General features: G+C 39.4%; 1 protein-coding gene across 5 annotated transcripts in view; it reads left to right on the top strand.

The window, feature by feature from the left end:
* The first annotated feature begins 3483 nt into the window (after nucleotides 1–3483).
* Nucleotides 3484–17479, top strand: part of ENOX1 (ecto-NOX disulfide-thiol exchanger 1) — a 320291-nt gene continuing 306295 nt past the window's right edge. For all 5 annotated transcript variants that reach the window (XM_060080023.1, XM_060080025.1, XM_060080027.1 and 2 more), the window contains exon 1: nucleotides 3484–3624. The gene's annotated coding sequence lies outside the window, so the exon portion shown is untranslated. The remainder of the gene's footprint in view (nucleotides 3625–17479) is intronic.

Below are 17479 nucleotides of genomic sequence, written 5' to 3' on the forward strand. Positions count from 1 at the left end.
ATGCACTATGATATTTGTCTTTCTCCATCTGGCTTAGAGAAAGACAAATATCATATGATATCACTTATATGTGGAATCTAAAAAAAGGATACAAATGAACTTATTTTTTAAAACAGAAATAGACTCACAGACATAGAAAACAAATTTATGGTTACCAAAGAGGAAAGGGGGAGAGGGATAAATTAGGAGTTTAGGATTAAAATACATACACTACTATATATAAAATAGATAACTAACAAGGACCCACTGTATAGCACAGGGAACTATACTCAATATCTTATAATAACCTATAATGGAAGAGAATGTAAAAAGGAATATATATATTTATATACATATATGTATAATTGAATCATGTTGCTATACATCTGAAACTAACACAACATTATAAATCAACTATATTTCAATAAAAATTTAAAAAATAAAAGAAGTATGCATAAAAGAAGTGTGCAGTAAATAGCGGTTGAGTGAATGTTTGGAAATTGCCGTCGAGGTTTTACGGGAAACAGGGTCTACACATTTAGGCATACCACCTGAAACTTTGTTTTTAAGGGATGTGAGGAAATCAGAAAGCTAGTATATGAGATTTTAAGAAGAGTTTCTGGCTTCCTTGGTGGCACGGTGGTTGGGAGTCCGCCTGCCAATGCGGGGGACACGGGTTTGAGCCGTGGTCCGGGAGGATCCCACATGCCACGGGGCAACTAAGCCCGTGCGCCACAACTGCTGAGCCTGCGCTCTAGAGCCCGCGAGCCACAACTTCTGGAGCCCATGCTCCTGGAGCCCATGCTCTGCAACGGGAGAGGCCGCCGCAATGGGGGGCCTGTGCACCGCAGCGGAGAGTGGCCCCCGTTCGCCGCAACTGGAGAAAGCCCACGCCCAGCAACGAAGACCCAACACAGCCAAAAATAAATAAATTAAATAAATAAATTTATTTAAAAAAAAAGAAAAGAAGAGTTTCTATTCATTTTGTATTCCTATCATTTAGGTTAGAGTCCATGGTCCAGATATTTTCATTCCCTGTTCTTTGTCAAGCTCTTCTTCCTTCTTTTATGCAAAGATAAACTGGCTCTGTTTGGCTCTGTTCTCTTTTTTTTCTCTCCCCACATAATAATCCTAGGCTCCAGTTCTGCAGAGCTCTGAAAACTCTATCAATTGTTCTTCCTTGTTTCTTTTTTCATGCCTTAAGCTTTTGTTGCCTAAATTAAAATAAAAATTTTTTAAAGTTACATGTGACTTTCCTGCTTTATCCTTCTCTAGCCTTTCCGAGGAGCTTCCCAAGTATAGTGTGGTTATGACCTAGAAGTTCCAAGGCTCATACAGAAGGCTATGGCATTAAAAGCTGGCACTTTGAGGGGAATTTTGAAGTGATTGATTGGTGGGCAGTGACCCTGAAACATACTGAAAGAGTGGGTGCTGAGACAGCTGGTGGAGAGTAAGCTGTTGGCAATGGAGCAACCCAAAACATGTAGATTTTTGACTAAAAATAAGAACGGAAATCTAGATGGAGCCCTGCCAAGACTTGTCAGCCACCCCTTAGCCGTTAAGATGGATACAGCTACGAGGAGATGCAGTCCTATCACTCAGAGACATCCACAGAAGACGCAGGCTCTATTCCTGGTTGCATCAGGGATGCAATTCCCCTTAGGGAAAGGTGATGTTCTCTTTCACTGGGACGATGAGGCACTGTGGGTCACGTGGAGGCATCAGAGGAAGATGGGCCATTTGCATTGCTATCTCCTTGATGTCACACAGCACACAAACCTGCCCCGCAACCCATGGGCACCACTGGGTTTCCAAAGAGCCCTCTTTGCATAAGGAGGAAGGTGGGAGAGGAAGTGCACTGCTTAAAGTTGGCTGTCTGTATTTCTGTGGGGCCTGACTCAATAAGACAATGTCTGATATAAAACTAAAGCAAACGAGGAGAGGAATTTTCTTGATCAATTTTTAGTAGTATGTGAGTTACTTTAGTATATTGCAGCATTACCTGTTCTCTTGTCAATAATATTTCTGTTTATGAAATATTTTTTTATTGAAGCGTAGTTGATTTACAATGATGTGTTAGTTTCTGGTGTTGAGCAAAGTGATTCAGTTGTATATATACTTCTTCAGATTCTTTTCCATTATAGGTTATTACAAGATATTGAATATAGTTCCCTGTGCTATAGCGTAGGTCCTTGTTGTTTATCTATTTTATGTATAGTAGTGTGTATCTGTTGATCCCATACTCCTAATTTATCCCTCCCCCACCCCTTTGGTAACCATAGGTTTGTTTTCTATGTCTGTGAGTCTATTTCTGTTTTGTAAATAAGTTCTTTTGTATCATTTTTTTTAGATTCCACATATAAGTGATATCATATGATATTTGTCTTTCTCTGTCTGACTGACTTCCCTTTGTATGATAATTTCTAGGTCCACCCATGTTGCTGCAAATGGCATTATTTCATTCTTTTTTATGGCTGAGTAATATTCCATAGTATATATGTGCCACATCTTTTTATCCATTTACCTGTCCAGGGACACTTAAGTTGCTTCCATATCCTGGCTATTGTAAATAGTGCTGCTATGAACATTGGGGGTGCGTGTATCTTTTTGAATTAGAGTTTCCTTATTTTCTGGATACATGCCCAGGAGTGGGATTGCTGCATCATATGGTAATTTTATTTGTAGTTTTTTTTTTTTTTTTTTTTTTGCTGTACGCGGGCCTCTCACTGCTGTGGCCTCTCCCGCTGCGGAGCACAGGCTCCGGACACACAGGCTCCGCGGCCATGGCTCGCGGGCCCAGCCGCTCCGCGGCATGCGGAATCCTCCGGGATCGGGGCACGAACCCGTGTCCCCTGCATCGGCAGGCGGACTCTCAACCACTGCGCCACCAGGGAAGCCCTTATTTGTAGTTTTTGAAGGAAGTTTCTTACTGTTCTCCATAGTGGCTGCACCAAGTGAAATATTTCTCTAAATCACACAGGCCACAGAGTGAAATGAGGGGAAGAGTCAGCCCTGAGGCCTTTTAGGCCTTGATGCCTGGGCTGTAAACCTGACTTCAGGAATCTGTGCCTTAGCTTTCTTATCTGGAAAATGGGGCCAGTGCCCTCTAATTGCAGGGCCATTGTTCAGATTAAAGCATCTGTGCCCAGTGCCTCACAGCTGGTGGGTTCTCAGGGAAAAGTAGTGTTCCCGCCTTCATGCTCATACCTGAGCACCATCCTTCAACCCTTGTCTGGTTAAATAAGGGGGAAAAGCAGAGTTTGCTTAGTTATAAAATACTGCTGGCCTTTAGAAGTTTCTAAACACAATGCTGAAAGGTTACCATACACCCTGTCATTTATGGGTAAGAAGATCTGGGGGTACAAATGTAATAGCAATTAATACTGTTATCTTAATTATAGCGGTAGGTGCTACTACAGCACTTTCTGAACACAGTGGCTGGTACTAGCAGTCATGGTACTTTGGACACATCCTAATGGTGTGCTTTTTTTCTCCTTCCAGAAGCATCTGGCATGTCAGAGCTACTATGTCTTCCATGGGACTTCCTTTGTGAACAGCTTCCATTTAAAAGAGTTGTGTGAATACCTTGTTTCAGTCAAGTTCCCAAAGAACACATTTGTCTTCTGATCTGCTGGAGGTCTTAAGGTTTGTGTTAATTTTTCCATTTGTCTCACTGAAGTTATTATTAATTTTGAGGGATATTTTTTAAATGGGTAATAGTCATACCCTATTGCAATAAGAACTGTGGAAGTAGGTTATGCACAGATTGTAATCCTTTGATTTCATTGGGAGATGGATATCAATGAGAAGAAATTTGATGTGATCCTTCTCATACTTATTATTAGATACTCTGTGGGATGTTACAAGGATATTAGAAATAAAATATCCCCCACGTTGGCTTAAACCAAGTTTTATTTCTGTGTTCATAAATTCTAACTGAATAGATCCAGTACATTTATATTGACTGTCTACATATATCAGATTTTGTTAAGTACTTTCAAGTAGCTAAGACCTCACTGATAAATTATATTTTGAAACATTGAAAATCAAAACTGCATTTGTCAATATCAACCAGTGTTATCATTATGACATTTTTCAAATTATAAAATCTCAGTAGCCGGCATGTTTTCATTTAGCTCTGCCAAGGGGTCCTCACCCTATGATTTATTAGGATAGAACGGGGTGATGGTGGTGGTTGTTTAATGTGTGTGCATTCACAACTCGAAAAATCACTAACGGTATTGTTGCTCAGTTAAAGACAGAGCTTGCTAGCAAAGCAAGCATTTTATTTTGGAAGTGCGTGTTCTGCTTCTGAGAAGGTACCAAGTAAACCACTTTTATTCTGAAAGTACTTTCTGACAAAGACCTACCTAAAGGCTGAAATTAATCCACCCATCTTTCATAGATGGAAGAATGAGCAAGAGAGCAGATAAAGCTTGGCTCACTGAATGGATAAAAACTAAGTGAAGAGCAAGGGAGAAGGAACAGGGTACTTTCCCTAGCATGACATGTCTTTTCCCACAGACTTTTATTTCCTTTGGTTGGACTTCTATTCTGTCCACAGTGACAAATGTTTTCTCCTGTAATGGCCCTCTACTCTGGGTTTTTTCTTTTAATTTCTCTTACTTCTCTTACTGAGAAATCAAAGTAGATTTCACTGCAGTGCTGGGCTAGATTCCAGTTTTCCCACTGCACCCTTCATTGCTGGGCCCCATGATTGATTCACTTTGAAGGGTGAGGCATGTGGTACATATTGGGGGAGAGGACGGATGGGAGGTTGTGTCTCCATCTTTAACTCTCCAGTCTGTCAGCTTGGTAGGATGTTATGATATGCAGAGATGTAACAAGTGTCTGACGGAAAAAGAGATGCTAGAAAGGACTTGAGAAGTTACCTAAATGTTCTTCCCTAGTCTGCAAATAAGATCCCACTTGAACGGTCTGAAACCCATGAGAAACTATTTGTTTTCAGACCTTTATACCTAGGTATCCACTTTCCTTTTGAATCCTAATATAGATTCTCCTTTCTTAGAAACCTCATTGTCTAGAAAGCCTAAGTGTTTCCCGACCTCCTCGCGTGGCACCTGTATCATCATAGACTTAAGTCTCAAGTCATCCTTTTTCTCTTCAGGAGAGAGAAACCCATTTTTCTGAACCTTTCCTATGAAATTGTACAGTCCACAAATTTATCTATCCCCACAGTTTTGTTCTGAGTCTCTTAAGTTCTCTACATTCCACTTAAGTTTGAGAATACAAACAAGTTGCAGGAACATGAAAAATCATCTATTGTTGTTTCTCAGTGGGGCCACTATTGACATTTTCAGAGGGATACTTCTTTGTGATGCAAGATCAACCCATGGATTTTATCAATAGAAAGGGTAGTAGCCCTGCCTTCAAGGAACTAAAGACCAGCAGCACCCCGCCACCCAGTCCCCAGTTGACGTGATAACCAAGTTCAAACCTCCTTTGCCTGTCCCTGCAGAGGAGGACCCGGATTGCCCAGCCCAGAGAGTCGCCGGTGAGAGTTGAGCATGCTGAAATGGGCAGAGTTGAGCAAATGGAGGGGCCGGGCCTGGACCCCAGTTTTTAACTCTGGGTGCCATTCTCTTCCCCCCTATCATTCTTCAATTCTGGGTCTACATTGGCTTTTCAGCTGTCTAGAAACACACCAACGTGCGTATATGGATACTCTTTTGGAGAACCAGAATTTCTGGTTTGGTGTTTAGGGGAGATCACTGTTGTTTGATATGGGAACATGGAGAGAAGGAACAGAATACTTTCAGAAGATAACATCAGAACTCAGTGCAGGGAAACAGGAGAGAGTGGACAGCTCTGGGGACTTACAGAAAAGACAGGGCTCGGACCCCAGAGGAAATAGTGGGGCTGGTGGTGCAAAGGCATCATCAGCTCAGTCACTGAGAAAGGAAGGGGGGTAGGGCATCTGAAATCCAAGGGAAGACTAGAACAGGTCAGTAGCAAAGGAGTCGTTTTTCACTTGCTTTGTATCATGCACCCCAGTGTCAGCTCTCTGCTCCGTGTCACAGGCTTCCTCGGTAGTTCAGGAATCAGTTTGTGGGTAGCTCAAAGGGCCCTTCACTGCACCTGAAACTCTCTCTTGCGTCAGCCCCGATATCCCTCACCCACCCTGCATCCATCTTTCTGCTTTGTCCCTCACTTATCCTTTGGCAGCTGCCCCCATTCCTGCCCTCCATTCTTCATGTCTGCAGAGAATGAGGAAATGACTTGATGCCTTTTATTTCTCTGGATTCTTCCAATAACTCAAGTAAGGCTATCCATTAAAAGGAAAGGACAGGGCTTCCCTGGTGGCGCAGTGGTTGAGAATCCGCCTGCTGATGCAGGGAACACGGGTTCGTGCCCCGGTCCGGGAAGATCCCACATGCCGCGGAGCGGCTGGGCCCGTGAGCCATGGCCGCTGAGCCTGCGTGTCCGGAGCCTGTGCTCCGCAACGGGAGAGGCCACGACAGTGAGAGGCCCGCGTACCGCAAAAAAAAAAAAAAAAAAGGAAAGGACATAGAAACAGTGAGCTTCAGGAAATTTCTCCCACAAAAGCTTTGTTAAGGGGTGTGATCTCTTGAGACATTTACCATAATACAGGCACAGTCTTTCCATAGAAAAACAAATTCTCATTCACTGCTGTTTTCTTTGGACTTAACATAAGGAATCATTGAATTCCCTAGTACAGAGTTTACTTAATAAGAAAATGAGAAGAATTCATGATTTAAAGACACAATTATAAGTAGGGGTATCTTGGTTGTTACAGTGGATTACACTTTCCTCCTTAGCTCGAACGAAATACACACAGCTACTACAGAGTTGCACGTGGGAACTAAACTAAAGGACTCTTTTTCTTTGCTCTCTAGTAAAATGAAGAATCCTACATGATAAGATTTATCATCTATAAATAGACTACGTTTATGGAGATAGAAATAACATCAAAGGCCTCCCTTACCTTGTGTTGTTTAATTATTTAAAGCTTTATAACTGGGTTCCTGAGCCCAGTTTCTCAAACATGGTGACTTTCTTGTCTGTCCTCTCTTCTTTGGTGCACAGGACACCAAGTTATATGTGACTTCTCAGAGTTTCTCATTTCCTGAAGTGCTGTACTAGCTCTATAAACATGGAAGAATAAATATTAGCTTTGTAAGACCATGTTCCTCTACCAGTTGAAAAATAGCGTACAATAAAAAATACAAGGATGTATGTTGAAAATTATAGGCCAATATGCTCTCTTATTGTGGGTATATATCTAATCCTCATGCACAGAGGCTACGTTTTCAGAAAAATGTGTGCTGTGTAATACCACTTGTGTCTGATGTATTTTCACCCCTCAGGTTTAACAGTATATCTCAAGTGAGTCTTGCCTCACTAGTGAAATGTTTCAGACTTATTTACCACTCTGATTTAAAAACAAACAAACAAAGCTCTCTGGATCTTGCTATTAATTATAAAAATTACATATGATCCAAAGTTAAGATGTTTGTGGCTTCCTTTCTAATTACACTAGAAGATGTCTGATGGCAATTTTGAATCAAGAGGAAGTTTTGTGAGGAGTTTAAAAATAAAAAGTCAATTGTGGTCTTGCACAGCTAGTCAGTACTTTACGTGTGCAAACTGTTATTTCAAAATCCAGACTCTAATTACACATTTTTAGCAGCAATGAAAATGTAGCATCCATTGACTGTGCCCCTAAAGCTTCACATTCACACCCCGTAAGGAAGAAAAAGAGTAACCTACGTGGATAGTGTGTGAGTTGAAACACTCTTTTAAAACTAGAGGATTCAATATAATTATGTTCAGATAATTCACTTCCTTCTAGAAATGACCATCCATTTGCCAAAAGTGCCAATGATTCATCATATCAAGGACAGTTTCTTCTTCTACGTTAACTCTCCATTGTTCCTCTTGCTAAAAATGGAAAATAATCAGCCTTGTATATTCTGGGCTCAAAAGTAAGAAAATTGGACTTACTGGACTAGCTCCTTCTAATTGCCTAAATTTCTACAGCATTCTTTTTTTAAACAACAAAATTTTAAAATATATTAAATTTTATTATGAAGTAGTTTAAGCCTACAGAAAATAATAGATGTACCTACTGCCATATTTATTTTAAGATTTTCCTTTTTAATGACATTTATTGTTTTCTTTCTAATTTTACAAGCAAAACATACATGTTCATTGCAGACAAATAGAAATACATAAAAACATAAAGGAAAAATTAGAAATCACCCATAACACCCCCCCTGAGAGAACCTTCATTATTAGCATTTTTATGCATTTCCTCCCAGTGTTTACACATTTTTAAAAATTGAGGGATAATTGACCTACATCACTATGTTAGTTCCAGGTACACAATATAGTGATTCAATATTTCTGTACATTACAAAATGATCACTATGATATGTCTGGTTATCATCTGTCACCATACAAAGATATCACAGGATAGCTATCTATATCCCCCATGCTTTACATTTCATCCCTGTGACTCATTTTTTGTTGTAACTGGAATTTTGTACCTAATAATCTCCCTCAGCTATTGCACTCATGCCCCAATCCCCTTCCTCTCTGGTAACCACCTCTTTGTTACATTCTGTATCTATGAGTCTGTTCTTTTATGTTCGTTCGTTTGTTTTGGTTTTTAGATGCCACATATGTGTGAAACCATACAGCATTTGTCTTTCTCTGTCTGACTTATTTCACTTAGCATAATACCCTCTAGGTCCATCCATGTTGTCACAAATGGCAAGATTTCATTCTTTTTTTATGACTGAGTTGTATACCACATCTTTATCCATTTATCTATTGATGGACACTTAGGTTGCTTCCATATCTTGCCTGTTGTAAGTAATGCTGCATTGAACATAGGGGTACATATATCTTTTCAAATCACTGTTTTTGTTTTTGTCAGAATAATGCTCAGAGGTGGAATTGCTGGATAGTATGGTAGTTCTATTTTTAATTTTTTGAGGAGCCTCCATACTGTTTTCCATAGTGGCTGTACCAATTTACATTCTCACCAACAGTTGACTAGGGTTCCTTTTACTCCACATCCTCACCAACACTTATTATTTGTTGTCTTTTTGATAATAACCATTCTCACAGGTGTGAGGTGATAACTCATTGTGATTTTAATTTGCATTTCCCTGATGACAGTAATGTTGAGCATTTTTTCATGTGTCCATTGCCATCTATATGTCTTCTTTGAACAACATGTCTGTTCACGGTCTCTGCCTATTTTTCAATCAGTTGTTTCATTTTTTGATGTTGAGTTGTATGAGTTTTATATATTTGGGATATTAACCCCTTACCAGACATATCACTTGCAAATATCTTCTCCCATTCAATAGCTAGCGTTTTTTGTTGTTGGTGGTGGTAATTTCCTTCACTGTGCAGAAGCTTTTTAGCTTGATGCAGTCCTATTTTTTAACTTTTGCTTTTGTTTCCCTTGCCTAAGGAGACATTTCCAGAAAGTTATTGCCAAGGCCAATGTCAAGAGTATACTGCCTATGTTTTCTTCTAGGAGTTTTATGGTATCAGGTCATTTAAGTTTTTAATAAATTTTGAGTTTATTTTTGTATGTGGTGTGAGAAGTTAGTCCAGTTTGATTCTTTTGCATATAGGCGTCCAGTTTTCCCAACACCGTTTATTGAAGAGGCTGTCTTATCCCCATTGTGTATTGTTGTTGCCCCCTTTGTCATTGACTAATTGCCCATATAAGTGTATGTTCATTCCTGGGCTCTCTATTCTGTTCCATTTATCTATGTGTATGTTTTTGTGCCAGTACCATACTGTTTTGATGACTGTATAGTAGAGCTTGAAATCAGGGAGCCTGATTCCTCCAGCTTTATTGTATGTTTGCTTTTACCAATGAGATTTTTCCTTTTATAGTTTTCATATTTCTAGTTGTACTCTTTTCTTTTTTGCTTAGAGAAATTCCTTTAACATCTCTTGTAAGGCTGGTTTAGTGGTCCTGGACTCCTTTAGCTTTTGCTTGTCTGTAAAACTCTTTATCTGTCCATCAAATCTGAATTATAGCCTTGCTCAGTAAAGTATTATTAGTTGTGGATTTTTCCCTTCATCACTTTCAAAATATTGTGCCACTCTCTTCTGACCTGAAGAATTTCTGCTGAAATGTCAGCTGATAGCTGTTGTGAGTTCCCTTGTATGTAACTAGTTGCTTTTATCTTGTTGCTTTTAATATTCTTTCTTTATCTGTAATTTTTGCCATTTTAATTCTAATATATCTTGGTGTGGACTTCTTTGGGCTTATCTTGTTTGGTATTCTCTGAGCTTCCTAGACTTGGATATCTGTTTCCTTTCCCAGGTTAGGGAAATTTTCAGATATTATGTCTCCAAATAAGTTCTGTACTCCTTTATTTCTCTCTTCTCTTTTTGGGACCCCTATAATGAGAATGTTAGTATATTTGATGTTGTCCCAGAGGTCTCTTAACATATCCTCATTTTTTTTTAAATCCTTTTCTCTTTTTCTGTTCAACTTGAGTGATCTCCACTACTCTGTCTTACAGTTTGCTGATCATTTCCTCTGTATCATGTAATCTACTGTTGATTCTTTTTTATTGCAGTCATTGTATTCTTCAGCTCTGTTTGTCTCTTCTTTATATTTTCTAAGTCTTTGTTAAACTTTTCACTGTGTTCAGCCATTCTTCTCCCAAGTTCCTCAAGCACCTTGAACTCTTTATTGGGTAGATTGCTTATCTCCGCTTCACTTAGCCCTTCTGAGATTTTACCTTGTTCCTTCATTTTGAAAATATTCCTCCATTGTCTTATTTTGCCTGATTATTTGCTTTTATTTCTATATATTAGGTAGATCAGTTACATTTCCCAATCTAGGAGTTTGGCCTTACGTAGGAGACATCGATGGGTCCGAGCTGCACACTCCCTTCTGTTCACCGTAGCTATATGATCTAGGTATTCCTCCCCCTATGTAGGCTGCATGGGCCCTTCTGTTGTGGTGGGGCTTATTACTGTGTGTTGATGTGACTGGTCTCCAGCCTGGTTGGTTGCCAGGCCCTGCCTAGTACAGAGGCTGCTGGCCACTGGTGGGCGGTGGGGGGCCTATGTCCCAGTTAGCTGCCTGCATGACCCAGTAAGTCCTGGACCCAGTGCTAGCCTGACTGTGGGTGGGGCTGTGTCCCTGCAAGGCTGGCTACTTGGCCTGGGGCATCCCAGGACTAATGCTGAAAAGTTGGCGAGTGGGGCCAGGTCTAGGCACTAATAAACTAGAGGGAGGACTCCAAAATGGTGCCTGCCAGCACTAGTGTTCTCATGGTAGAATAAGCTCCTAAAAATTGCTGCCACCAGTGTATCTGTCACCAGGGTAAGTCCCAGTTGCCTCTTGCCTCTCTGGGAGGCTCTCCAAGATCAGCACGTGTGTCTGACTCAGACTCCTTTCAAATAATTGCTTCTGCGTTGGGTCTCTGCATATGTGCGATTTTGCATGTGCCCTTTAACAGCAGTGTCTCTGTTTTCTGTAGCCTTCCGGCTTTCCTGAATGCAAGCTCTGCTGGCCTTCAAAGCCAGAAATACTGTGGGCTCATCTTCCTGGTGCAAGACCCCCAGGCTTCAGAGCCCAGTGTGGCACTCAGACTCCTTGCTTCTTGGAGGAAATCTATGCAATTGTGATTATACTCCTATTTGTGGGCCACCTACCTAGAGATGTGGGTCTTGACTATCCGGCATCTCCACCCCTCCTACGGATCTTGTTGTGGCTCCTCCTTTATCTTCAGTTGTAGAAGATCTTTTCTGCTAGACTTCAGATCATTCTCATTGAGAGTTGCTCTGTAAACAGTTGTAATTTTCCTTTGCTATGGGAGGAGGTGAGCTCAGGGTCTCCCTACTCACCACCTTGGCCACCATCTCTACTGCCATATTTAAAAATGTTAATACTTCTAAAGTTGCTTTGGATATCTATTTTTTAAAGTGGAAAAAAAAATTACCATTCTTTCTCTTTACCCATCGCCATAGATACTATAACTTATATAAGATTTTGTATTTCATTCCTATTATATTACATTACATATCTGTATCTAATTATGTCTGTGTCTATATATATGGGACATTATTTTTAAGTTTACATAGATGAGATCATACTGAATTTATACCTTTCAATTTGTTTTTCCTCAACAGTTTTTTTGGGTTTTTTTTTTTTTAGCATTATCTGTTAACATATGGGCATTTGACTTATTCTTAGTAGTTAATTGTTTTATGTATCTACCTTCTCATAATGAAACATGCACCAGTCTTTTTTTTTTTTTTTTTTTTCTGGACAACCACCTTCCTACACCCATCTCATCATTCACAGTAGACACATAGACATGTAGATGTGGGTTTAACGTTTGGTAGTGCAGCACCCTCCCTGCCATTGAATAGGCACCTGGGAAACAGTTATTCTTTAACTCTACTAGAAAACCTTTTATTTCCTTCTTATCAAAAAAGTTTTCTGTTTTGTTTTGTTATTACCATTAGATGTGCCTGTGTCCCTTTTCCACTGAATTTTCTATGAGCAGTTTCTAATGTGGCTTTATTAATTCCATCTAAGTCAAGTATATTTATGTGTAAGCAATGAGAAAAGACCAAAGGAATAGAGCAAAGAAAAACAAGAGAGAATGAAAGAAGGAAGAAGGGATTACTTCTAATCTTTGGCCTCTGAGACTCGATTGGTATTCCTGAGAGATACTTTTTAAAGGACATTTGCACAGTTTCTTATTCTCCATCCCCTCAGAGGTCAGCCAGTTTTGGAGGCCTTTCTCTTCCATTTAACCAATCAAATACTTCCTTTTGTCTCTTACTTTCATAATAACATTAGAAAAATGTATAGTATTTTTTTAAATTTAGGCATATTTCAAGATCTATCTCAAGTGTTTTTTTAGATTGTGGTGCCTCAAAAAATGGGAGCTATCAAAAATCCTCAAATGGATATATATTTGTACTTTTTAGTAGATTTTACCATTGTTTTGCATTTTGCCTAGCATGTGCTAAATAAATATTTGGTGAATGGTTGAATAAATAAACAAAGAAATAATTATTTGTAGAAGTTACAGTAATAAATATTTGTAGAGGTTACATGGTCATTTGACTTAGAGGTATTTTAGTGTTACTAGTAATCAGCTTTCATCTACTAAAACACTTAACCTCAAAATTTAGATCTCCTCTGATTGAAAACTAAAGGTCTAAAAACAAATGAAAGATCAGAATTAACTGAGAGCACCAATTCCCAAAAGTTATTAAAATTAAAGTCTCTATTTAAGGTTACCAGATTATTTAGGGCTCTAAAACAAGTGTCTACTCCCTTAAAATTTTAAGAGCTGTATGTCTCAGTGTTTAGACTATTCTCAAATTCTGTTTTGTTATTCTAACAAATTAAAGTTTTTTTAGTCCATTATATTTTTGTACATGACAGTGGGCTAAGCCAGTTGACACCACTAAAAAAGTGAAACTTTGAAAAATTGAAGAGTAAAAGCAATTATTTCTAGAAGTGACAGAGCCTTTCCTGGGTTCAATTCTTGCTCCTTTTAATTATTTATTCCTTTCAAGATACTGGAAATTATTAGACTGTAATTGATCTTAGCACTTGCCAAATGTAATTTTCTGTATTACAAGATTAGTAAGTGTTGAGGATTTCCTTTTGTTTCCCTTGCAAACAATGCTCTGGTCTTTTCTGAAAGTCAAGTTTATAGGGTTTTTCCCCACCCTTAATCTTTATTTTTGTTGTATTTGATGGAGTTCTACTAAGCTAAGATGTGTGCCAAGTTTAGTTTGTAACTGAGTATAACTCATCAGAAAATAGGATTTCTGCCAGAAATTCTTGCACACATTACCTCTAGCTGCTCTGCCAAGTGTCACAGTACTATTTAGGCCTTCCCATATGTCTGAAATCAGCAGTAAAATGCTTTTCAATCTTAACTCACATATGTTTTTAAGTAGAATTTGTTCTGGTAGTACTGATATCCGCAGTATGAGACTATTAGTACTGTTTTCTAATGGTAAAGGTATGATTTTTATCAGTATACATCGTAATGATAGCTCTGTGGATGGCTCTGGGTTCTCATTTGGCATATTTGTTGATAAGAGGGCTAGAGGAGGGAGACCTTCAAGATGGCGGAGGAGTAAGATGTGGAGATCAATTTCCTCCCCACAAATACATCAGAAATACATGTACATGTGGAACAACTCCTACAGAACACCTACTGAACGCTGGTAGAAGACCTCAGACTTCCCAAAAGGCAAGAAACTCCCCACATACCTGGCCATGGGGCTGACATGGTCTGGGTGCTCCAGCCACATGTCAGGCCTGTGCCTCTGAGGTGGGAGAGCCGAGTTCAGGACATTGGTCCACCAGAGACCTCCCAGCTCCACATAATATCAAACGGTGAAAGCTCTCCCAGAGATCTCCATCTAAATGCTAAGACCCAGCTCCACTCAACGACCTCAAGCTACAGTGCTGAATATCCTATGCCAAACAACTAGCAGGACAGGAACACAACCACACCCATTAGCAGAGAGGCTGACTAAAACCATAATAAGGTTACAGGCACCCCAAAACACACCATCAGAGGCGTTCCTGCCCACCAGATCACAGACACCAGTCCCCTCCACCAGGAAGCCTACACAACCCACTGAACCAACTTTAGCCACTGGGGACAGACACCAAAAACAATGGGAACTGTGAACCTGCAGCCTGTGAAAAGGAGACCCCAAGCACAATAAGTTAAGCAAAATGAGAAGACAGAGAAACACACAGCAGATGAAGGAGAGAGGTAAAAACCCATCAGACCAAACAAATGAAGAGGAAATAGGCAGTCTACCTGAAAAAGAATTCAGAATAATGATAGTAAAGATGATCCAAAATCTTGGAAATAGAAAGGAGAAAATACAAGAAACGTTTAACAAGGACCTAGAAGAACTAAAGAGCAAACAAACAGTGATTAACAACACAATAAGTGAAATGAAAAATTCTCTACAAGAAACCAATAGCAGAATAACTGAGGCAGAAAAACGGATAAATAACCTGGCAGATAACATAGTGGAAATAACTGCCACAGAGCAGAATGAAGAAAAAAGAATGAAAAGAATTCAGGACAGTCTCACAGACCTCGGGACAACATTAAATGCACCAACCTTCGAATTATAGGGGTCCCAGAAGAAGAAGAGAAGAAGAAGGGGACTGAGAAAATATTTGAAAAGGTTATAGTTGAAAACTTCCCTAATATGGGAAAGGAAATAGTCAATCACGTCCAGGAAACACAGAGAGTCCCATACAGCATAAATCAAAGAAGAAACATGACAAGACACATATTAACCAAACTATCAAAAATTAAATATAAAGAAAAAATATTAAAAGGAGCAAGGGAAAAACAACAAATAACATACAAGGGAAGCCCCTTAAGGTTAACAGCTGATCTTCGAGCAGGAAATCTGCAAGCCAGAAGGGAGTGGCAGAACATATTTAAAGTGATGAAAGGGAAAAACCTACAACCAAGATTACTCTACCCAGCAACAGTCTCATTCAGATTCGATGGAGAAATTAAAACCTTTACGGACAAGCAAAAGTTAAGAGAATTCAGTACCACCCAACCAGCTTTATAGCAAATGCTAAAGGAGCTTCTCTAGGCTGGAAACACAAGACAAGGAAAAGACCTACAATAACAAACCCAAAACAATTAAGAAAATCGTAATAGGAACATACATGTCGATAATTACCTTAAATGTAAATGGATAAATGCTCCAACCAAAAGACATAGACTGGCTGAATGGATACGAAAACAAGACCCGTATATTACTTCTACAAGAAACCCACTTCAGAACTAGAGACACATGCAGACTGAAAGTGAGGGGATGGAAAAAGATATTCCATGCAAATGGAAATCAGAAGAAAGCTGGAGTAGCAATGCTCATATCAGACATAATAGACTTTAAAATAAAGACTATTACAAGAGACAAGGAAGGCCACTACATAATGATCAAGGGATCAATCCAAGAAGAAGATATAACAATTGTAAATATTTAGGCACCCAACATAGGAGCACCTCAAAACATAAGGCAAATGCTAACAGCCATAAAAGGGGAAATCGACAGTAACACAACCATAGTAGGGGACTTTAACACCCCACTTTCACCAATGGGAAGATCATCCAAAATGAAAATAAATAAGGAAACACAAGCTTTAAATGATACATTAAATGAGATGGACTTAATTGATATTTATAGGACATTCCATCCAAAAACAGCAGATTACAGTTTCTTCTCAAGTACTCAAGGAACATTCTCTAGGATAGATCATATCTTGGGTCACAAATCAAGCCTTGGCAAATTTAAGAAAATTGATATCGTATCAAGTATCTTTTCCTACCACAACGCTATGAGACTAGATATCAATTACAGGAAAAAATCTTTTTTTTTTTTTTTTTTGCGGTACGCGGGCCTCTCACTGTTGTGGCCTCTCCCGTTGTGGAGCACAGGCTCCGGATGCACAGGCTCAGCGGCCATGGCTCACGGGCCCAGCCGCTCCGTGGCATATGGGATCCTCCCAGACCGGGGCACGAACCCGTATCCCCTGCATCGGCAGGTGGACTCTCAACCACTGCGCCACCAGGGAGGCCCAGAAAAAATCTTTAAAAAAGACAAACGCATGAATGCTAAACAATACACTATTAAATAACCAAGAGGTCACTGAAGAAATAAAAAAATACCTAGAAATAAATGACAGTGAAAACATGACGACCCAAGACCTATGGGATGAAGCAAAAGCAGTTCTAAGAGGTAAGTTTATAGCAATACAATCCTACCTCAAGAAACAAGAAACATCTCAAATAAATGACCTAACCTTACACCTAAAGCAATTAAAAAAAAGAAGAACAAAAAAACCCCAAAGTTAGCAGAAGGAAAGAAATCATAAAGATCAGATAGGAAATAAATGAAAAAGAAATGAAGGAAACAATAGCAAAGATCAATAAAATTAAACCTGGTTCTTTGAGAAGATAAACAAAATTGATAAACCGTTAGCCAGACTCATGAAGAAAAAAAGGGAGAAGACTCAAATCAATAGAATTAGAAATGAAAAAGGAGAAGTAACAACTGACACTGCAGAAATACAAAGGATCATGAGAGATTACTACAAGCAACTATATGCCAATAAAATGGACAACCTGGAAGGAATGGACAAATTCATAGAAAAGCACAACCTTCCGACAGTGAACCAGGAAGAAATAGAAAATATAAACAGACCAATCACAGGCACTGAAATTGAGACTGTGATTAAAAATCTTCCAACAAACAAAAGTCCAGGACCAGATGGCTTCGCAGGCGAATTCTACCAAACATTTAGAGGAAAGGTAACACCTATCCTTCTCAAACTCTTCCAAAATATAGCAGAGGGAGGAACACTCCCAACCTCATTCTAACTGGCCACTATCACCCCGATACCAAAACCAGACAAAGATGTCACAAAGAAAGAAAACTACAGGCC

The sequence above is a fragment of the Mesoplodon densirostris genome, chromosome 17 (assembly GCF_025265405.1).
Source record: "Mesoplodon densirostris isolate mMesDen1 chromosome 17, mMesDen1 primary haplotype, whole genome shotgun sequence".
Classification (NCBI taxonomy): domain Eukaryota; kingdom Metazoa; phylum Chordata; class Mammalia; order Artiodactyla; family Ziphiidae; genus Mesoplodon; species Mesoplodon densirostris.